Consider the following 24,014-nt stretch of genomic DNA (forward strand, 5'->3'; position numbering starts at 1 on the left):
GAGTTAGCAATTTTGTTAATCACTTTCCAAAATTTATACTTACCATTTTGTTACTTTTATCTTTTATTAAGGTGTAAAGAATAAAGAGTTTGATTCTCTTACAGAGGAGTAATTTGTATGTCATATGAGTTGGGTTAAGTTGATGTCAGCAATTATAAATGTGGCATGACAAAAATGTCTCTTTCTGTTCTCTAGCTTGCAAATATTGGATAGGTGTTGTTGAGAAGCACTGAGAAGGAAAATTCAAATGCAAACCAAACATAATCAAAGCCACAATCACATGCACGTATCTATATCCCTGGAGAAGGGAAAAAAAAGGGGGAAATCTTAGGTTTATAGATTTATTTAATGGCAGGTGCCAAGACATTGATATCAAGGCACTAGTAGAAATTTGCAGGTGTTTTGCTTCCTGTGATTCGTTACACAGGAAACAGTGGGTGGTTGGAGAATGACATAACCAGTGACATTCTGGAGAAAGCTAAGCAGCTGCTACAGTAGAAGTAGCAGCTTTAATAGATCAAATCTCTAGCTATTCCTGATTCTTCTGTTCATCTTTGTGTTTGACATTTGAGCTAATATTGTCACAGCAGACTTGAAAGAAGCACTTGAAGCTCTTGTCTGCAATTATGCTGGGGCAGAATCATATCAAGCTGAATCAGTGATTTGCTTCTGGAAGTATGTTATTTTTAGATAAAATGTTGCAGCACCTTTAACAAATATTTGCATCAGAAACGTAGGTTGCAAAGGATGACAGAACAGTGTCTAAACATGTTGAGCTGCTCCGTATGGGACAGGAACAGGCCTTCCTACTCCAAGATGAAGCTCTTGGATCAGGGAAACACTGAAGCACTGTATGAAAAATTAAACTAGCATTTCTGCTTTTCTCTGTACTCAATCCTAATCTTAACTGAAGGTCTGCTCAAAGAATAGGTTAATGCTCAGGTGACCACTGAGGCAGCCAGCCTGCAACATAACCTGTCAGGCTCAGGCACACCCTGATTTTATTAGCCCCTGTCCATCTGGACCCAGCCCCTTCTGTCCTCAGCAGCGGAAACACCCAGGTTGCCTATTTTGATAGTGTTCCTAGGCTTTATTCCTAGAGCATCAGTTCCTGTCTTTTCTAAGCTTAGAACTGATTTTAAAACAGCAGCAAATCAAATTTGGACAACAAATATGAATGCAGGCATCTGACCTAAACTAATGCCACTGTTAAAACATATCCTGGTACCTGCTCTATCCCACCTCTCTGTCAGTGCCGTTGTAACCTCAACTTTCTCCCTAACCATGGCTTTGCTGAGCAACCCTTAGTCTCTGGAGTGAAGGTAGCTTATGCAGCCTAATGGCTCCTGTACTCCCTTTCACATTGTTCAGCTTTAGCTGTTTTTTTGGGTATTCATGGTTAAACCATAACCTCTCTTGGTGATCCCAGTGAGCTGTTAAACTTCATGCCTATAGATTCATGACTTTGCCCCTGGAGTTTCTTTCACCCTCCCTCTCCCCCCAGTGTGTCTCTGTGGGGGTACCCTGGGGCCTATAGTGCTGATGGTTTTATTGCCAGCAGCCTTCAGCTACTGTTCCCCTCTAGATTCACTCCTCATCCCTGATTGTTTGTCCCTCAAGTGCTCATGTTCTTTTCACCTCTAAACTCAGCTGAAGCTTAATGTGAGAGCCCCATTTCTAAACATAACCACTTGATTCCCAGACCTAAACTGCACATGTTGTCCCTTTCAAATTCAGACCAAACTTGTACTCATTCACCATATATAATCTCAGTCTGTTCTTGAATTTCGTCCAATGACTATAAGCTCTATTTCTAAAAATAGCCATTTGGTATCCTCTGATGTCAGATGCAGCCTGACTGTTCCTCTCCTTTATGACTGCAGTCCTATATAAGTTTCTGAATTCCAATACTATGTATTTCATCTGTCACATATGGACACACAGGCAGAAGAGGTTAAAATTTGCTGAAAAATGTTATGTGCACCAAAACAGGACTAACAGCTTTTGGTGTTAAAGAAACAAACAAATATAAACAGTAACTTCATAATCAGAAATGCCTTTGTGATGATAACAGTGGTTAGTATTTTTTTTCCCCTTGATTTTAAATTGTAAGCCTAAACACACAGGGAAGTCTTAAAATAAATTTTCAATTTATAGTACACAAATTGCAAGATACTTTACATTTGTGTTGAAGCCATCTGTTCTTCAAGGGTAATTTTTAAGTGATTTTAGTTTCATCTGTTTTTACTTATAAGAGACTATAAACCGTATCCCTGTTATATATGCTTTTAAAATAAGAAAGATTCAGTAGACCTTTACAGAATAATAGAGTCATGTTCATAGTGAAATATTATATTTATTCAAAGAATTTGTGGCTTGAAACTCTTACATTAGCAGGAATATACATTATTGTGTTATATAGAAATGGATGATAATCTTGGATTTCAAGTAATTAGCAACAATCTCATGAGAATTTTTGTATATTTTCTTACAATCATGATTATGAATAATCTCCGTCTTGTGGCTGATGTATAATCTATTTAACTTCAGGTTGCATTTATTGAGTCATTTAATATCTCAGAGATAAATCACGACTATCCACAAAATAAATGGAAAACACACAGGTATAAATCAGGCCTTTAGTTTGGAGGAAACCTTAATTGGAACATAAAAATACATAAAATTTCTCAATTAGGGAAAATCAGTTGGCCAACTGTATTTTTACAAATATTTAAATGAAGAATTTCGTAGATTGTGCTGGTTTTGGCTGGGACAGAGTTAATTTTCTTCATAGTAGCTACTATGGGGCCATGTTTTGGATTTGTGCTGAAAACAGTGTTGATAACATAGGGATGTTTTAGTACTGCTGAGCAGTGCTTACACAAAGTCAAGGCCTTTTCTGCTTCTCACACCACCCCACCGGTGAGTGGGCTGGGGGTGCACAAGAAGTTGGGAGGGGACACAGCTGGGACAGTTGACCTCAACTGACCAAAGGGTTATTCCATACCATATGACATCATGCTCAGTATATAAACTAGGGGGAAAGCTGGCTGAGGAATGACTGCTTGGGCTGGGCATCGGTTGGAGGGTGGTGAGTAACTGTTTTCATTTGCATCACTTGCCTTTCTTGTTGTTTGTTGTTGTTGTTTTCATTTTCATTACAATTTTGATTAATATAATTATTAATTTGTTTTATTTCATTTCACTTATTAAACTGTTCTTATCTCAACCCACGAGCTTTCTCACTTTTACTTTTCTGATTTTTTCCCCCATCCCACTGGGGCAGGGGGGGAATGAGCAAGTGGCTGTGTGGTGCTTAGCTGCCAGCTGGGCTTAAACCGTGACAGTCCTTCTTGGCACTCAGTGTGGGTGCTCAAAGGGTTTGAGATAATAACAGATTGAACAGAGCATATTAGAAGGGATTTCTATCTGTTAAAAGTTACAGGTCACAATATTGGTTTATCTGTTCTCGACATTAGTTTATTTGATCTGCACTACTCTCTTTTTTTGCTGTGCCTGTTAAAGATTGGTGTTGGGTTTTGCCGTTTGCTGTGTTCTGTAGTGATTAGTGATGTTTTGCCTGGGAGATTTGTTTTTAAAACATTGACCTTGAGTTTAATCTGGTATTTGGTCTCTGCACTGAAGCCATTACTGCACTTCGGGTACCATCTCATGGAGACAATTAACAATTATACTTCTTCCTCTGAGAGGTTTTTTGTGGAGGAAACACAGAACGGCACACTTGCAACCTTCTTCTGTGATGTTGTCTCCCTCGTTACAACGACTTCTCAGTATCTTGAACATCCTTGGGTAGTTAAAATACTTCTATTGGTATTTCTTAGACATATTGCTTTGGTTTTGTCTAAAGTTAACAAGCAATTTAGGAATATGACCCAGGCTCTGCGAGAGTGTGATCATGGGTGGCACAGCATGTGGGAGAATATGGGCAGGTATCTAGAGGACTTCTCACCTCCAATCGTCTGGAACTTCACTCCTGAACAACTACAGGATCCTGATGAAGTGGTAGAATGTTTGAAAAATAAATGCTGTGGTTACGCCAAAGGGGCACAACTTACTGCACTGTGCTGGGCCCTGGCCAGTAGCTACCAAACACTGCTCGATACTATGCAGCATCTTCAGAGAGAAGAGAGGGAAAGCAAACCAACAGACACTGTGGCTAAACCAGGCACTGTATCAGTTGCCCCGATAACTAACAAGAAACAGTGGAAGTGGAAGTCAGCTCGTTTAGTAAGGGATGAAGAAGCTTCTCCTAAGAGGGAGCAGGAGAAAGAATCAGAAGAGGCAGCCTGTTCTGCGGCAGGGCAGTCACAAGAACAGGAGGAGGAAGAGACTGAAATCATAAATGAGACAGAAACCACCTGATCCCTATCACTAAGTGAGCTGTGAGAGATGTGAAAAGATTTCAGCTGTCAACAAGGTGAGATATTTCTCAGCTGGTTGCTTCAATGCTGCAGTATTGGGGCCAGTAGTCAGGAATAAGGAATAAGGGTAAGGAAGCCTGGCAGCGGGGATCCCTTGCTAAGGATAAGGCCATTGACAAAGGGATTGGGAAAAAGGCAGGAGTCCTCAGTCTTTGGCGGCAACTCCTGTCAAGTGTGAAGGACAGGTATCCCTTCAAGGAAGAACTTGCAAATTCTCGAAGGAAGTGGACCAACATTGAGGGGGTATCCAGTATCTGAGCCAATTAGCCATGTTGGAGGTGATCTATAATGACCAGGCATCCAAAGACCCGGATGAAATCTGGTGCATGCTGTCCATGCGGTGTAAGTTTGTATGAAATGCAGCGATGTCATACACCCACACCCTGGCGATAATGAGCTGGACAGACACTGAGGCACCAGCTATAGATGAACTGTCCAGACAACTGCGAGAATATGAAGATAATCTTGCTCCCTCCATTTGTGCTTGTGTCTCGTCTGTGGACAGACACAGACTGACTCAAAACATGTTCGAGCAAGCTGAGAAGGGTAGGTTTTCCTCATGCACTCCAACCAAAGCCTCAGCTATTAAGAGTCAGCCTTTTCCTGTTCAAGCAAAAGGGTACTGGTGGTGCACACCACGTGCAACCCTGTGGTTCTTCCTGCGTGACCAGGTGGAGGACATGAGGAAGTGGGATGGTCAACTGTCGTGGTTTAAGCCCAGCAGGACTAATCACCACACAGCTGCTCACTCACTCCCCCCAGGTGGGGTGGGGGAGAGAACCAGAATAGTAAAAGTGAGAAAACTCGTGGGCTGAGGTAAAAACAGTTTAATAAGTAGAGCAAGAAACACCGTGCGGAGAAGCAAAGCAAAAGAAGGAATTCATTCACCACTTCCCGTCGGCAGGCAGGTGTTCAGCTATCTGCAGGGAAGCAGGGCTCCATCACGCGTAGCGGTTGCTCAGGAAGACAAACGCCATTACTCCGAATGTCCCCACCTTCCTTCTTCCTCCCCCGGCTTTATATCCTGAGCATGATGTCATATGGTATGGAATATCCCTTTGGTCAGTTGGGGTCAGCTGTCCCGGCTGTGTTCCCTCCCAACTTCCCGTGCACCCCCAGCCCACTCACTGGTGGGGTGGGGTGAGGAGCGGAAAAGGCCTTGGTGCTGTGTGAGCCCTGCTGAGCACTAACTAAAACATTCCTGCTTTATCAACATTGTTTCCAGCCCAAATCCAAAACACAGCCCCATACTAGCTGCTATTAAGAAAGTTAACCCCATCCCAGCCAAAACCAGCACATCAACCTACCTGGAGACTAGAAGCTCAGGTGCAGGAACTGCAAGGGAAAACAACAGCCAAAAATCATCCATCCAGGAAAGTTACTGCTCCAATGTCTGTTGGGCAGAGTAGAAGGGCTGACTGTACTTTTGATCCTGATGAAGGGAATTCTGTTTTGCACTTACAAAAACCAAGTAATGAAGACTCAGACCAAGAGTAGAGAGGCCAATCGGGTTTACTGGACTGTGTAGATTCGATGGCCTGGAACATCAGCCCCACGGGAGTATAAAGCTCTAGTGGACACCGGTGCACAGTGTACTCTAATTCCATCAGATTACAAGGGGACAGAATCCATCTGTATTTCTGAAGTGACAGGGGGATCCCAAGAACTGTCTGTGTTGGAGGCTGAAGTAAGCCTAACTGGGAATGAGTGGCAAAAGCACCCTGTTGTGACTGGTCCAGAGGCTCCATGCATCCTTGGTTTTCCTCATGCACTTCAATATGAACTGGAGTCAAAGGGTGTCAAATGGTATGCAAAAATAGGTATCGCCAACGCATTTTTCTTGATCCCTCTGGCAGCAGAGTGCAGGCCACAATTTGCTTTCAGATGGAGGGGTATCCAGTACACCTGGAATCGACTGCCCCAGGGGTGGAAACATAGTCCTACCATTTATCACGGATTGATTCCAGCTTCACTGGAACAAGGTGAAGCTCCCAAACACCTGCAGTATATTGATGACATCATTGTGTGGGGCAACACAGCGGAGGAAGTGTTTGAGAAGGGGAGAAGAATAATTCAGATTCTTTTGAAAGCTGGTTTTGCTCTAAAACAAAGTAAGGTCAAAGGGCCTGCACAGGAAATTCAGTTTTTAGGAATAAAATGGCAGGACGGGCATCGTCATATCCCAATGGATGTGATCAATAAAATAACAGCCATGTCTCCACCAACTAACAAAAAGGAAACACAAGCTTTCTTAGGTGTTGTGGGTTTCTGGAGGATGCATATTCCAGGTTATAGTCTGATCGTAAGCCCTCTCTATCGAGTGGCCTGGAAGAAGAATGACTTTGAATGGGGCCCTGAATAGCAGCAAGCCTTTGAACAATTTAAATGGGAGGTAGTTCTTGCAGTAGCACTTGGGCCAGTCTGGAGAGGACAAGATGTGAAAAACATGCTTTACACCTCAGCTGGGGATAATGGGCCCACCTGGAGCCTGTGGCAGAAAGTGCCTGGAGAGACTTGAGTTTGACCTCTAGGGTTTTGGAGCCGGGGATACAGGGGATCTGAAGCCCATTATACTCCAAATGAAAAAGAAATATTAGCAGTATATGAAGGAATTCAAGCTGCTTCAGAAGCAGTTCATACAGAAGCACAACTCCTTTTGGTCCCTCGATTGCCTGAGATGGGCTGGATGTTCAAAGGGAGGGTCCCCTCTACGCATCATGCAACTGATGCTACATGGAGTAAGTAGGTCGTACTGATAATGCAACGGGCTCACATGGGAAACCCAGACCGCCCAGGATCATGGGCTGGCCAGAGGGCCAAAACTTCGGAGTGTCACCAGAGGAGGTGACTTGTGCTGAAGAGGCCCCTCTGTATAATAAATTATCAGAGGCTGAGAAGCAATATGCCCTGTTTACAGATGGATCCTGTCGTATTGTGGGAAAACATTGAAGGTGGAAAGGTGCTCTGTGGAGTCCTACGCAACAAGTCGCAGAAACTGATGAAGGACAAGGTGAATCGAGTCAGTTTCCAGAGGTGAAAGCCGTTCAGCTGGCTTTAGATATTGCTGAATGAGGAAAATGGCCAGGACTTTATCTCTGTACTGACTCATGGATGGTGGCAAATGCTCTGTGGGGGTGGCTACAGCAATGGAAGCAGAGCAACTGGCAGTGCAGAGATAAACACATCTGGGCTGCTGAATTATGGCAAGATATTGCTGCTCGGGTAGAGAACCTCGTTGTAAAAGTACATCATGTAGAACATGGAAACTATGAGTGGGTGGACCAGGCTGCTAGAATTGAAGTGGCTCAGGTGGATCTGGATTGGGAACATAAAGGTGAGCCGTTTATAGCTCGATGGACCCATGACACATCAGGACATTTAGGAAGGGATGCAACATACAAATGGGCTCGTGATCAAGGGGTGAACTTGACCATTGATGCCATTGCACAGGTTATCCACGAATGTCAAACATGTGCCATAATCAAACAAGATAAGCGGCTAAAGCCTGTTTGGTATAGAGGATGATGGCTGAAATATCAATATGGGGAAGCCTGGCACATTGATTATGTCACACTACCATGAACCCACCATGGGAAGCAGGATGTGCTTACAATGGTGGAAGCAACTCCTGGATCGTTGGAAACATACCCCGTGACCCATGCCACTGCCCGGAACACTGTCTTGGGCCTTGAAAAGCAAGTTTTATGGCGACACAGCACCCCTGAAAGAATTGAATCCGACAACGGGACTCATTTCTGAAACAATTTCAATAACACCTGGGCCAAGGAGCAGGGCATTGACTGGGTGTATCACATCCCCTACCATGCACCAGCCTCCGGGAAAACTGAACAATACAACGCACTGTTAAAAACTACACTGAAAGCAATGGGTGCTGGGACATTCAAGCATTGGGATACACATTTAGCAGAAGCCACCTGGCCAGTTAACACTAGAGGATCTGCCAGTCGACCTGGCCGTGCCCAATCAAAACTCCTGCACACTGTAGATGGAGATAAGGTCCCCGTAGTAAATATAAGGAACTTGCTGGGAAAAACAGTCTGTGTTATTCTTTCCTCAGGAAAGGGTAAACCTATTTGTGGGATTGTTTTTGCTCAAGGACTTGGGTGCACTTGGTGGGTAATGCAGAAGGATGAGGGAGTCCAATGCTTACCTCAAGGTGATTTAATTCTGGGTGAAAATGATCCACAATTTGAGTTGCATCTTATGGGGATTGCTACAGCAGGCAGTTGCTAGCCAGACTAGAAGCAAGGGGAGGAGTTCATTGCACTGTTAAACCCTATAACCTGGCCCAAAGTGACCAGGGTTGGAGATTGTAATCAAATACCTTTAAATTGTTGTAACCCATAATTTGAGTTGCATGTTATAGGAATTACTACAGCAGGAACCACCTGAACCAGTGGAGGACAAGCCTTACAAGAAGCAGTGCAAGTGCAGCAGTGACCTGACCTGAGCTGGCTTTGGTGCCCAATAAGTCCATGAAATACAACATCTCTTCTGTCCTGAGTGACCACCATAACAGACAGAGCCCAAAGTCATGGACTAAACTAACTCAATGGACATTTTGTGGACATTTGTGGGTATTTATGAACATTTTACAGACATTTCACAGGGGTGATCCATAAGGGAATGATATCTGTGTACTATCAAAGGATGGGAAGGGTGATGGTAGGTAGTGAGAATATGTTGGATAGTGTGCTACCTGAGCATGACATAAATGTTATGGAATAAGGGGTGGAGAATGTGCTGGTTTTGGCTGGGATAGAGTTAATTTTCTTCATAGTAGCGTTTGGGGCCATGTTTTGGATTTGTGCTGAAAAGAGTGTTGATAACATAGGGATGTTTTAGTTACTGCTGAGCAGTGCTTACACAGAGTCAAGGCCTTTTCTGCTTCTCACACCACCCCACCAGGGAGTAGTCGGGGGGTGCACAAGAAGTTGGGAGGGGACACAGCCGGGACAGTTGACCTCAACTGACCAAAGGGTTATTCCATACTATATGATGTCATGCTCAGTATATAAACTAGGGGGAAAGCTGGCCAGGAGACCACTGCTTGGGGACAGGCTGGGCATTGGTTGCAGGGTGCTGAGCAATTATTTTCATTTGCATCACTTCTCTTTCTTGGGTTTTATTTCTCCTTTTTTTTTTTTTTTTCCTTTTCATTACAATTTATTATTATAATCATTATTATTATTTTATTTCATTTCATTTATTAAACTGTTCTTATCTCAACCCACGAGCTTTCTCACTTTTACTTTTCCGGTTCTCTCCCCCATCCCACTGGGGCAGAGAGGGATTGAGCAAGCGGCTGTGTGATGCTTAGTTGCTGGCTGGGGTTAAACCCCAACAGGCTGACAGCAGGTTTCAGAAAACATCTCTGATTTACAAGGAAAGTACAGTTAAAATCATCATAAAATAAGTTTAAAATAAGTTAGAGTTCATTGTTGTTAAAAAAAGAAATATCCATTTTCCCCATTCCTCACCATGCATTTCCAAGACTGAGCTCCAGTGATAAGTGATCTAGTGATTCAAAATCAACCCTAGTGATTCTCAGGCCCTTTTACTGTTGGGTTGGTGGATTTAGTCATCCCAGTGAAGGATCCAGCACACACCAGGGCTGCTACAAGATGTGAAGGACAGCTCAGGGGGTGGCTGGAGGAAGGAAGGAGGAAGGACACAAAGGGAGTAAGAGCAGCCCTTTCCCAGCAGCACAGTGATGGTAGATGAGCTCAGCTGTTTGTGCAACTGCACCTTTAGGCTAAAGTTTCACATTACAGCTGGACTAATCAAGCAGCTAAAAGCCACAGAGGGAGGTTGTCCTGCAGCCGGTGATGAGGGACTGGAAACAGGATTGTCCTTTTGGGCAGCAATTTAACTGTCACATACTGCCACTGTTTTACAGTGAACACTGCATCTTTCCCCATCTGTTATGCCCTATATCAATTTGTACACAGACTATAGTACCTGATGGGAACATTAAGTGGCATAAATCTATGTTGCTAATTTCTGTTTGTTTATGGTGTGTGGTCAAAACTGTAATGAATGACTTTTGGAGTTACAGTGGACCCGGGGTGACTAACATGTAACCCTCTTTTCCTGGACACACTGTAGCAGACATAGTAGAAGGATCTCATGCATCCTCCAAGGGCTGTGAACCTTGGCCCAGAAATTATGTGTAATTGTGGTGGTGAAGTCTAGAAAATTGTGTAATGTTGTGTCATGTTTAGTGGGATGTATGAGGTCATTGACTATCCTTGCCACAGCTCCTCAGTTTATATAGCATGAAGTTTTTGTGGAATTACTTTTTTGGCTTGGAGGAAGCAAAAATGTCTACCTTCAATGTTTCTTTGCCAAAGTCATGCTGTTCAACTGTGTCCTACAGGAAGAGAGCTATGCTTTCTAAATATATGTAACTGGGGTATGTGTGAAACTCTTCTGGCAGAAGAGTATTGTCTGCCAGCATTTGCTGTACTGCACTTGGGTCTACTGGGCAAGCACAGTTTCAACAGAAGTCCAGGAGGGACAGGGCTAGTGCTGTTTTTGCAGTCTTAAATGGATTTTGAAGGGTGCTGTACAAAATAGGAAAGTAGAAGGAGGAGGTGGTATGGGAGAAACAGTCGCTACTTCTGATAAAACAGAGTTTTGTAGAGCTGAATGATTTCATTGTTCTTTATAATTAACCCAAGTATGTGTAATCAAAGAGCAGAAATTTAGTTCAGTTCCATGATTTTAGGGAGCTGGAAGCTTGGTGTGACAGTAGCTATTTATGCATTCACATTCTACACCTGAAAACTCTCATTCCTAAAAAAGTTTACGTTTTGGTTGCTTTGAAAAAAAAGGTATGTTTTTATTTTTCCTTTGTAAAGACTACTAAGTTTTTGCATTTCTCCTCCTGTTGTTTGAATCTGAATTGTTTTAATTATAAGCCTGTTACTGCTTTTCCAGACTTTCTGGGGAAACAGAGAAAGAGTTATTCTAAGTCCCATCACAAGTTGGGCTGTTCAGCAATGAAATAAAGTCTTTAAATGATCAGCATTTGATCAGTTATATAACTGCTGTTTTCTGCATTAATGCAATTTAATTTGGAATGCTGTTTACAAAGTACCAAATGACCATTTGTTCTTGCAGGCCAGTAGAGACGTTCAGTAACAATTTCTGATGTTTTATGTGGGTTTTCTTTCTAACTCTGTAGGAAAACAGTCAAGTTGATGCTTTCTTGCCTTAGTTCTAATTGCTAATAAATCACTCTGCTTGCACATCATGCTTTCCAGCACACATCAATTATCATCTGCTCTCTTCTTCAGGAGATGGCTAGAGATGCCTCTGCCTTAAAACCCCAATGTTCTCTTGATCTTTAAGGCTTATTCTGAGGAAAGATGTTCTAATGAATCTGCCAGCACCTAGCAGTCTTGGATATTCTATGTACATGCTGATTTCCCCTTCAGTGTGCAAAATGTCTTCTGCTGTGACCCTTTAATTACATGTCAATGTGACCAGAAAAGCACAGCCTGAGAAAAAAGAAAAAGCAACACATTTTTAAAACATTTTTTAGTAAAGCCTATAGACTGTTTAACTTCTATAGCCTAGGAACTCAACAATTTTGGATTTCTGTATCTCATATGTCTTTGCAGGAAGCAGACAGTGATACATTTAAAAACAAAATTAAGTTCCTTGGATCCTTCTTATCCCTATCTTTCTTGTAACAATTTTCAGAGTCTGTGGCTCCAAACATATTTACAACTAAAATAAATAATTTTATACTATCTCAGGCTCTTGGATGGCTAGGTTCTTTCCCAGCACTTTGCCAATAGCTGGGGTGGTTATGACTTCTAGTTCCTATTATATCAGAACACAAATCTCAAACACACTTCAGTGGGGCATGATGCATTGGAGAGGGAGAGGCCATGGTTGCCTTTCTAACTCTTGACATATGACTTAGGATCTCTGCAATTTGGGATCTTGGGAGAGAGCCTTCTCAATTACCCTCTGGAAACTGAGATTTGTGCACTTAGGTGTCTAGGTTTGACACTGTTCTCACATTAGACACATTATTTTATAATAATATAAATATAATTTAATATAAATATGAGTATAATTTAACAGAAATATAATAAATAATATATTTTACAATAATAGAAATATAAAGATATTTCTAATTTTCTTAATAAGTGTTGTAATATTAAGAGACAATATACTTAGGCATAATGAAATTGGCAAAGAAATTTTGTGGACAATTGTTCTTTCATTTGTGCTGATTTTATTTCTGTAGAGTGTTATGGATTTCCCTTACAAGCCAGAATTAGGGCATTTGTTTCAAATGTTACCTGTAAAACTATTGCTTAAGAGATGTGGGCAAGATGGTGAGCATATACTGTACCTCTGTGCGAAGGTTTGTTACCTGGTACTTAGATCTTATGGTTCTTTGCTGAAGTGTTTGACATTGTCTCAATATTTTCAGTGCATAAAGACTTACGACATGGTTCACTATTAGCTGAAGTGAATGCCACCTTCAGTAAGCACTGAATTATGGGCCATAAGCAAATCAGATTGTATTACTGCAAAGGTATGAGAGGACAAGTCAGTAACTTGAAGTTCTCCAGCTAACTTTTCATGTGGTATTGCTAGTAATAATATATGCAGCTAAGGAATCAGGTGATAAGGGTCCCAAACCTACAATCATTTTTTTTCCCACTGTAACCTACCTGAACAATTCTGGAAAAACACAGTTTGTCAGGAAGTGGTGAGCAAATTTACTGATGAGAAAGGGATGTTAGGACTTCAGAATTTCAGATTTCTGCCTGTATGCTGGTGGAAGTAGGCTTGGTTGGACAAACTTTCTCTTAAACCATCCATACCTTCATTTTCTCTCTTCTGAACTCTGGCATATTCTCCAACTCTTTGTTTGCCTAGTAAGTACTTCTGTTATTCCTGTAGTCCTTCCGTGTTGTATTTCTATTGCTCTTGGCTGCCCAGCCACTCCTTTTTTGACCACCTTATCAATTGATCTCTGCTTGGGACAGATGGGATCCACCTCACTAAGTGACCGCAAAGTTATTCTTGCCAGTAGGATGGCTAACCTGGTAAGGAGGGCTTTAAACTAGGAATGACATGAGAGGGAGAGAGTTATCAGCAGGCCTGTGAAGGAGTGATAGACAGGGTTGATGAGCCAAGGGTCTGGGATGATGGGGCAGCAAGAGCTCAAAAAATCAATATACATTTGATGGAAGAGGTTCAGGTCAGCGAATACTAAATCCACGGGCCCTGATGGGAGGCACCCACAAGTGCTGAGGGATCATAGAATCATAGAATCCTTTAGGTTGGAAAAGACCTTTAAGATCATCAAGTCCAACCATAAACCTTACGCTGCTAAGTCCACCACTAAGCCATGTCCCCAAGCGCCTCATCCACACATCTTTTAAATACCTCCAGGGATGGTGACTCAACCACCTCCCTGGGCTGCCTGTTCCAATGTCTGACAACCCTTTCATTGAAGAAATTTTTCCTAATACCCAATCTAATAACCAGTGGCTAATGCCATTGCAAGACCACTCTTGATAATCTTTGATCTGTCTTGGCAGCTGGCAAAAGTGCCTGAAGACTGAAGGAAAGAAAAAGTCACCCCATCTTCAAGAAAGGAAGAAGGAGAACCAAGGAAACTACAGGCTGGTCAGTCTCATCTTGGTTCCCAAGAAGGTAATGGAGCAGTTGATTCTGGAAACCATTTCTAGGCACATTAAGAACAAGAAAATCATCAAGAGAAGTCATCATGGCTTCACCAAAGGGAAGTCAAGTGGTTTGAAACCTGCCTGAATGGCTGGACACAGAGAGTGGTGATCAGTGACACATATTCCAATCAGAGGCCAGTAACTAGCAGTGTACCCTGGAAGTAGGTTAATGAAGATGTTTAACATCTTCATTAATGATCTGGATGATGGGGCAGAGTGTACCCTTGGCAAGTCGGCAGATGACACAAAACTAGGAGGAGTGGCTGGTACAGCAGAGGGTCGTGCTGCCACCTAGAGGGACCTTGACAGGCTGGAAAAATGGGCCGACAGGAACATCGTGAAGTTCAATAAGGGGAACTGCAAGGTCCTGCACCTGGGGAGGAACAGCCCCATACACCAGTGGACACTGGGGGCCAGCCAGCTGGAAAGCAGCTTGGCAGAAAAGGCCCTGGGTCTCATGGAGGACACCAAGTTGAACATGAGCCAGGATGTGCCTTTGTGGCAAAGAAGTCTAATGGTATCCTGGGCTGCATTAGGAGGAGTTTTGCCAGCAGGTCAAGAGGTGATCCTTCCTCTCTATCTCAGCACTGGTGAGGCCACACCTGGAGTGCTGTGTTCAGTTCTGGGTTCCCCAGTAAAAAGAGACATGGACATATTGAAGTGAGTCCAGTGAAGGGCCACTAAGATGATTAGGGGACTGGAGCATCCCACACAGGAAGAAAGGCTGAGAGAGGTGGGACTGCTCAGTCTAAAGATGAGAATGCTCAGAGGGGATTTATCAACGTGTACAAATACTGGAACAGAGGCTGTAAGGAAGACAGAGCCAGGATCTTTTCAGTGCTGCCCAGTGAGAGGACCAGAGGCAATGATCACAAACTGAAACATGGGAGGTTCCCTCTCAACATCAGGAAACACTTCTTTTACTGTGAGGATGATTGAGCAGTGGCACAGGTTGCCCAGAGGGGTGGTGGAGCCTCTATTCAAAGCCATCTGGATATGGTCCTGGGCAAATGTCTCTAGGTGGCCCTGCTTGAGTAGGGGGATTGAGCAAGATGACCTCCAGAGATTCCTCCCAACCTCAACCATTCTGTGATTCTGTGACCCTAACTTCTTTTCTCTGCTGTCCTCAGGTGATTGCTTTCATGCTGACTTATCAACCTGATTCCCCCCCAGATCCTATTCTAATTCCCTTTCTGATTTTTTTTATCCAAATTTATGCATTAGCTCCCTTTACTCATACTGTGTAGATACACTTTGATCTTTTCTCACTGCTAGATGTATTCCTCCTGGTATACCTGGCCAAGTATTCTGTCTTTCTGATCCTCATCTCTTCAATTTCTTGTCTGCTATCCCAGTAGTTCTCATTCACAGGACCCTACAATTCCAAACCTACCGCTGCCTCCTCTTGTCAATTCATTTCCTACCTCTTTTTCCCTTATGCCCCTTCTAGTATCTCAGATCTGATTTCCTTCCCCAGTCCTAGACCCAGCATATGCATGCCAAACTTAGTTTCTTTTCCTTTTTCTTGGTACCCAGATTACTTGCTCTAGCCTATTAATATTCTAAGCCTTGAATATCCAGCCTCTGTACCCCCCACATTCAAATCATCACATCTTTCTGTAGGGTTTGAACTTCAGGTGAGACCATTGACCAGCCCATTTTTTCTTAGTTCATGTGATTGGATGGCAAGTCATGCACTTGCACAGTCTGGATCATGCCTGTTGCAGGTAGAATCCAATTTACTGTCTCTCTGTTAAGCATCTGGGAAATTTACTTCTAAAGTGATGGTAATAAATTCTGCTAATAAATTTTCAGGGGAAAAGGGATACAGACCTCTCTAACAAAGGCTATCTGAGAGTCGGTATGCCTTACTCTAGCATAAAAAGCCTGTTCAGTTTTCAGTGAAAGCCTTAGCCTGTTTCTAGAAAACGGCCAAGGTATTTTGGTTAGTATTTTTCATAATCCAGCCCCCTATGATTTGATATGAAAGTTGTTATGAATAGTCTGACAAACTTGTAAGCTATTGAGAATAGGTTTGTTGATGGGAAGTGCTTGGAATTGTTAATGACAGGCCATAGCACCATCCCCTCCTATAATTGCAAGTTCTACCATTATAAATGGATTAAAGCTGCCTTACATGATATTTTCCTTTGTCAGGACTTCCTGTAGACTAATTTTTGTCAATAAAACTGTTATTATGAGATGAGGTACTCTTTATTATTTGCACAGATGATTGCTTATGCGCAGACAGTAGTAATTGTTCATGTACCATAATTGTTCACGTACTTTTACAATAATTGTCTTACTTGTGTACTTTATCTAAATAGCAGTTCTTGACAGCTGAATTATTCATTCCGAACTCATCAACAACTGATACCTTTTGTTGCCAGCTATTGCTATAAAGCACTGTGAGAATGGCATGCAGGTTGGGAGCAGTGTTTCCCGAAGTGACCAGCAGCTAGACAAATCCTTCATTTTACTATCAGCTTGGGCCTTATTATTTATATCTGCCTGTGGAGCCTGGAAATAGCTACTGCAGAAAATGCCACTAAATTTTTACCAAGGGAAGATTTCATTATCAGATATCAGCTTTTCTAATCAATTTTTTCGGTCACTTCCTCCCTCAGCCATACATCATTTTCTTCTATGGTTTTGCTGTCTTCTCCACATAGTGGCAGCCTTTTCAAGACAGGCATGTAGGTTTAGAATAGGATGATGTAAAATTTCCTGTGATGAGCAACAATCTGGACTGTATTCCTGCTGAAGTACACAAGATCTTCATTCTACATATTTTAGATGTAGGCTTCTTTCTCTAGTTGCATATATGAATGCTAAATTTTTGCCATTTGCATTTACTTATTCTAAGATGGCAAAGACTATAAGGTTAGATAAGAATGTCACATGATTAGTTATATAATTTTTTTACTTTAATATTTATTCTGGCTCTTGGTGAAGTTGTTGGGAAGTTGTGCTAATAACAGAGATTATCTCATTTGTTCTAATGCTTGGGAGAGAAAGGTCACCATGAATATGTAATCTGCAAACAGTGCAGTCAGAACATATACCCATATGTCAAAGAAACCACGCTACTGAAGTAAAAAAAACATGACAGCATTTTGATAGGGGATTCAGCAGAATAAAAGAAGATCCTATAAAATGATCACACACTAAGCAATATAGCTTTTTGCCTCCACAGTCCAAAAAATTGTAAAAAGAAAGGAGGGACCACTTTAAGATCACTTCTTCTGTTTCCATCCCCACTGCCTTCTCTCCCCACTCTCCCCATCCCCATTTACTGAGGAATAGCCAAAAAAAAAAAAAAAAATTAAACTGATGTAATGAAGCTGGAGTGAATTTGTTAGTTGTCTTTCATTCACTCACCTTTCAAAGCACTTTAAGTCAGTCCACAGCTTGTAAACAAGAGAAATACGTTGAATACTGATGAAGACAAGTAAGAATTGATTGGTTAAGAAAGGCACATAGATTGTTCATATTTAGAATGAGCTATGGACCTACTTACTCTTTTATTAATTGAAAACTTAATTTAAAGAAGCAGTTTATTTGGTGCTACTTACATGATCACCACTAAACCATTGCAAAGGGGTTTGGGTTATTTTTTTTGAACAAATATAATTGCTGTTACAGTTGACTAGGAAGTATTTCATGTTCTAAAATGTCAATGAAAGTTAAAAAAATATTTTTTTTAAATTTTCCTTTCTCTACCTTTAGTTGTTTTCTATATATGTACAGAAAAGTCTGATGATTAGCAGAGCCATACCTAACAGATACCTTTATCCTCAACACTTACTGTGCTAGTGTGAACAGTATGCTAGTGATACACATACCAGTTAGGTCTCTGTCCTGGAACTCATCCTTAAATGAGGTAAAAATTATGTCAGCAGTGTAAAGAATGGATGGAAACACAAAAGTGTTTTGTTCATATGTCAAAGATGATACTGTGTTATGGACATTTAGACAAACTTCTTATTTCTAAGGTTCATATGTGAAGTCACACAAAGACTTTAATATTCTGATTTCCCCTCTATCTATTTCTGTTTCTGTTTGATTCTGTCCTGGTAACTATAACTCATTACTACTCTTCTGGTGTACAGATCACCTTAGAATGATTCTTATAATTTACATTGTTACAGTATGCAAATGTTGAATGTTTAGAAAATGTATAGTACAGACATACTTCAAAAATTCCCCCAAAGTGGTAAAGGAAAAATATGATTGGGTAAGACAAAATGAAAGGAAATTGCAGTCTGTAGCACAGAATTAATGAATTTCCATCCTTTTCCTTCCTTCACTCTTTACCCCTGTTCTAAATATTCTGACCTTTCTTTTTGGAACAACCATGATTCAAGTTTCATCTCTTTCTATCTCTGCACCTGGCCTTGTTAAAAAGTGGCTGCATGGTCTGAGAAGTAAGTGAGTAAGCACTGTCAGAAGTTTCAAATCTCCTGCCTCATTTTGCCATTGCTTGCATTGCTGAGGAGTAATAAAGGCAAGGTCATTCACAGTTTATGTCCCTTTTCTGGAATAATTTTTTTTAACTCATTATAAAGAAATGTATATAACATAACTTTTGTAGGAAAATAGGTTGTATTTCTTTGTTGGTACAGATGTGACGAGAAGAAAACAGTGTTTTATGCCACAGAAAATAGGGATAATGACAGAAAAAATGAAAACAAGAGGTTGTGTTTAGGTTTCTTGCTAGCTGTATATAGGAATGGATGCATTTCCACTAATTTCAAGCATCGACAACATAAAAGTTGGTATCATCTAGTTTGTTTTCTAGACTCTCTTTGTAAACAAGGGAGAAAAACAGGCTCTTTCAGGGTGCAATTCATCTCATTTTAAGGGTGATAACTAAAATATGTTGGATGAATTGTGCAATTTAAAACTACTTATTTCTCTCTATTAACTAGAAATGGAGGCAAACAAGTTAGTGTAGATATCGATATCTAGAAGTCAGGTGAGATATAACTCATTTCTGGTGACTAACAAAAGAGCAGATGATGTCAAAGGATGGTCTCAGTTTTGCTAATGTGATGATGTTCTACCCTATTGCTTCTGGAGGTACTATTGAGCCATAGACAAAAGGTTATTTTTATTAAATATTGCCCTTGGAAAGTCCTGTGGAGACTCAGAGCAACAGAGATCTATTCTTCCTGAGCCCTCTTTAATTCTCCAGCTGTTTTTCTTCTTTTGATGATGGTTTATCTTGTCTGACTTCCCTGCTTTTCACTCCTGTCACATTTTGGTCTTTATGTACTTACGAAAAGGTAAGACTTCACAGAATCACAGAATCACAGAATCATTAAGGTTGGAAAAGACCTGTAAGATCATCAAGTGCAACCATCAACCCAACACCACCATGCCCACTAAACCATGTCCCACAATGCCACGTCCATACGTTCCTTGAACACCTCCAGGGATCGTGACTCCACCACTTCCCTGGGCAGACTGTTACAATGTTTCACCATTCTCACAGTAAAGAATTTTTTCCTAATATTCAGTCTAAACCTCCCCTGGTGCAACTTGAGGCCATTTCCTCTTGTTCTGTCACTAGTCACTTGGGAGAAGAGACCAACACCCACCTCTCTGCAGCCCCCTTTCAGGTAATTGTAGAGAGCGATGAGGTCTCCCCTCAGCCTCCTCTTCTCCAGACTGAACAACCCCAGCTCCCTCAGCCGCTCCTCATCAGACTTGTGCTCCAGACCCCTCACCAGCTTCGTCGCCCTTCTCTGGACACACTCCAGCACCTCAATGTCCTTCTTGTAGTGAGGGGCCCAAAACTGAACACAGTGTTCGAGGTGTGGCCTCAGCAGTGCCGAGTACAGGGGCACGATCACCTCCCTACTCCTGCTGGCCACACTATTTCTGATACAGGCCAGGATGCCATTGGCCTTCTTGGCCACCTGGGCTCATCTTCAGCCGGCTGTCGACTTCTGTTTATCTCTAGGTGATCATTTACTTTTTAAATGTTTTTAAGCATTTAAGATTGTATTCTGAATTACTCAGTATTTTAAATTACATCCTAAGGGAAGTGGAAGGAGATAGCAAATGTGGAAAAAAAAGTTTTATTGCATATTTACTGGTTTTCAACAGATTCTACCAAATGTCATAGTTACTACCTGAGTGGGCAGCTTCTCCTTCAAGACCTAGCCAGTGGCATTATTTCCATGGGAAACCTTGCACAATACTGAATATTTCCTCTAAGCCCACACAAAAGTGTTTAATTCCCTCTGAACTCAATATGTACTTCACAAGAAGAACACAGGATAGAATTTTAAGCAAAAGCTAGCTAGGAAGCAGGAAGGATATTGGTTTGCAGAGTGCTGAGCCTATTCCTGTCACTTCATTTAAATTCTTCTTCCTTTTGGAGTATCATGCAAACAACATTTACAGTCTACAAATAAAATCAATTAAGAAGTTACGAGTGAGACTTGAGTTGTTTGCAAAACTAAGGGGCTTTGAGGTGCCAGAGAGAAGTCTAGTTGTCTGCTTGAAGGCTATGCTATTACTCTGCTAATAAAAAATAAATAAATTATAGAATGTCTGCAAAATAACAATTAGAGAAAGAAGGGGGAACCCACATTAAACATTAGAAGACAGTTTTAATTTCCTGTTGGGATGCAGATTAATATTTATTAGTATAAGTTTAGATACGGAAAGGTCTTTTTAATCAAGGTGAGAGGCAATTTTCATTAGATGATCTTTAAAAATGGATAAATATGCATGAACAGATTAAATATCTGAGTCATAGCAAAATTCTCATAAGGATCAAAAATGTATTGCTCTCTAATCCACCAAAGGAAACAACATTGCTTTTCCCTTCAGTTGAAGAGACTGCTATTGTGATGAAGTAAAAAAACTGAAGAAACTGAATTTTTTTTTTTTTTTATTTTCATTAGAAAAGAAGAAGAAATTATTCAGGAATAAGTTATATAGTCAGTGAACTATAGCTAGTAAGCGTTATTTGTAAGCATTATTTGTGCTTACTTACTTCATTTCAGTTCCACTCACAGTGAATGCACTTTCCTTCTCATTTTAACCAACTGTTTTGAGGTGCTGTTGTTCACAGTACATGTCAGAGGGCTCCTAGTCTATCCTTGGAGCAAAACTATGCAAGCCACTGGCTTTGCACTAAGGATAAATTTGACCGGTTATATGGGAGCGTATCATAAGTTATAATAAGTAGCCCATTACAATGAAGAGGTCAAGCAAAATCTTATCACTCAAGATCTTTGTTGTATGTCATGGAAATTGGCTGGTGGTTTGAGAACTGCATCATACTCCAAACACATATTTTGACATTATCTGTTTCTCTAAATTCTACAGTTTAAAATGACCTACTGAAAGTTTGGAGGTTATATAATGTACATTAACTGATAGGAGGGTGATCTAGAATACAGATTTCATACATTATACAGGAACATTATTACACTACACTACTGCCACTCTTGAACTGTAGTGCAGTATCATGTGTAATGTTGTAGGTCACCTCATTACACCTTGGTGAGACACAGTTTCAATGTGATACTAATCAGAGACCATAAATTTTTTTATTTTCCCTGTTTATAAGGGAGGGAATATAATGAAATATATAATATAATATATAATATGTATAATATATTTTATATATATATATAATGAAAGAATATAATAAAGTTTCTGGCTGCAGGAGATTTGGTTTTGCTGGAAATGATAGATTTTGCTGGGGTTTCACTTCTAGGAAGAAGGGATGAGTAAGTTTGTTTTAAGGTTAGTACGGCATCTCTGCAGCATCCTGCCTTGTGTTCAGCTCCAGAGTTTCAAGGCTCTGAGTGCATTTGAAGTAGGGTAATCAAAAGTAGTAGAGACAGGGCAAACTCTGCTGTCAGATCACAAAAGCAGTGTAATGGAAAGACAAACAAGTTATTAAGTTGAAAAATAAGTAGGGTACAGTAAGAACCTTCAAACTGAGGAAACTGTGGGGAAAAACCACAAACAAACCAAGTGCAGGTGGCTATCTTACCGATTTTGCTAAGGGAGGCTGAGGAAGAGTGGAAGAATCATGCCTTAATTGCTTACTCTATTTTGTTCACAGGTGTCCATGGGATCTGAACACAGTGGCTCCTGTCTCACTTTTAATTTGATCTAACCACAACTACATTAGAAGGCTTCCCATATGTGCTTTGTTGTCAGCTATAATAATAATAGTTAGATATGAATCCAGCTGCTGAAAGTGCAATCAAAATGAAAATTCACAGCACTACCTGACTGTTTACCTAACCTCTGAAATAATTCTTTATCTTCCCTTCCCACCCTTCTTGCCCTCCTGCTGATGTAGAACAAGTTCTGGGAGGACGTGGGGGAAAGCATAACTGCTATAGCTGGTTCAAGTATAAAATCTTGACTGAGTGAATCCCTGGATGGGCCCAGACTCTTCTTGTGGTTGGGACAGTAAGCAGAAGCAGCTCGCAGACTCTTCCTGTGACACCTGAACTGAAGCATGGAAACCTGCTGAGGGCCATCATTTCCTGCATTGGCTGAGTGCCTGCTTATGCTGGAGAACAGTGTTGTGCATCGTGCAGCTGCCTCTTAGGGCTTTCAGAAACACTGACAGCATGGCCAAGCAATATTTCTGAAAGTGTTTGCGGAGAGAATTAAATGACGATTGAATGAAATTTGGTTGGTCTTCTTGTAGCCTTTGCTATATATTTTCTTTCTCTAAAAAGAAGCTAAGTAGTCTAGTCTTCTCCCTTGGGAGCACTTACAAATGCATTTCTCAGAAAGAATGCTGACAGTAGAAAGAGAATTGTTCATTATTGAAGGCATATTTTATCCTTCTTAGAAAACAGCTGTGTGGGTTGTTTTTGTTGTTCTTGTTTTGTAAATGAGTAATTTTGACTTTGTATTTATCAGAATGAGCCTTGGAATTCATATTTTACATTAAAAAAAAAGAATTTTAGAACATTCATATCTTGAAGAAAAGAGGAGAGATAATTTTTGTGTTTCAGTGAACTAAAGCCTTCATTAAGAATGTGACCTTATCTGGAGAATGAATTCTGAAATTAAAAAAAAAAAATAATCCCCAGACATTAAGTTTAAGAAAAGACCTTCTTCTTTCTTTAGCACCAGTACCACTCACCTCATTTTTTTAGGTTGTGATGGACCTTCTTAGCACATCACAGTTTCTGGTGAGTTGCTGGCTTATTTATATCACTGTTTTCAGCATTTGCTTTATGAAAACTTCACACACGCACACAGAATCCCTAGGGTTGGAAAAGACCTGTAAGATTATCAAGTCCAACCATCAACTTGTTTGTTTTTATCCCCCACAAGAGCATGTCTTTATTTGCATTTGCAATTCTTGAACTTTGGCACCTATATTACATAAAATATTACATGCATGCATCAAAGGTATGCATGATGCAAACTAAAATAGTAGAATATAACAAAGATGGGCACTTTAAGGCCAAAATTTTCATCTAAATTATTAGGGTCTAATAAGTCTTTCCTGAAAAAACAGCTATGCCTGATTGTTAACAAAATACAAACTCAGATAATCCCTTCCTTAGAAGAAATAAAGCTGTTCAAGTTGTCCCTTTACATCTGTGTGCAAAAGCCAGTCTTCATTTACAAATCCTGGAATCTCAGTTATCGGAACATGGACCAGATGATGGGAGGTCAAAGCATTGCATTGCCCAGCTTTTCCTGTCAAGTGACTATTTCATACTGTAGATGTTACATGCTTGCATAAAGCTGATGAAACTCTGTCTGATATCACACCCCCATATATTACATGTGAATTAAAGATTCTTGATTTGAAATGTACATT

The sequence above is a fragment of the Gavia stellata genome, chromosome Z (assembly GCF_030936135.1).
Source record: "Gavia stellata isolate bGavSte3 chromosome Z, bGavSte3.hap2, whole genome shotgun sequence".
NCBI lineage: Eukaryota > Metazoa > Chordata > Aves > Gaviiformes > Gaviidae > Gavia > Gavia stellata.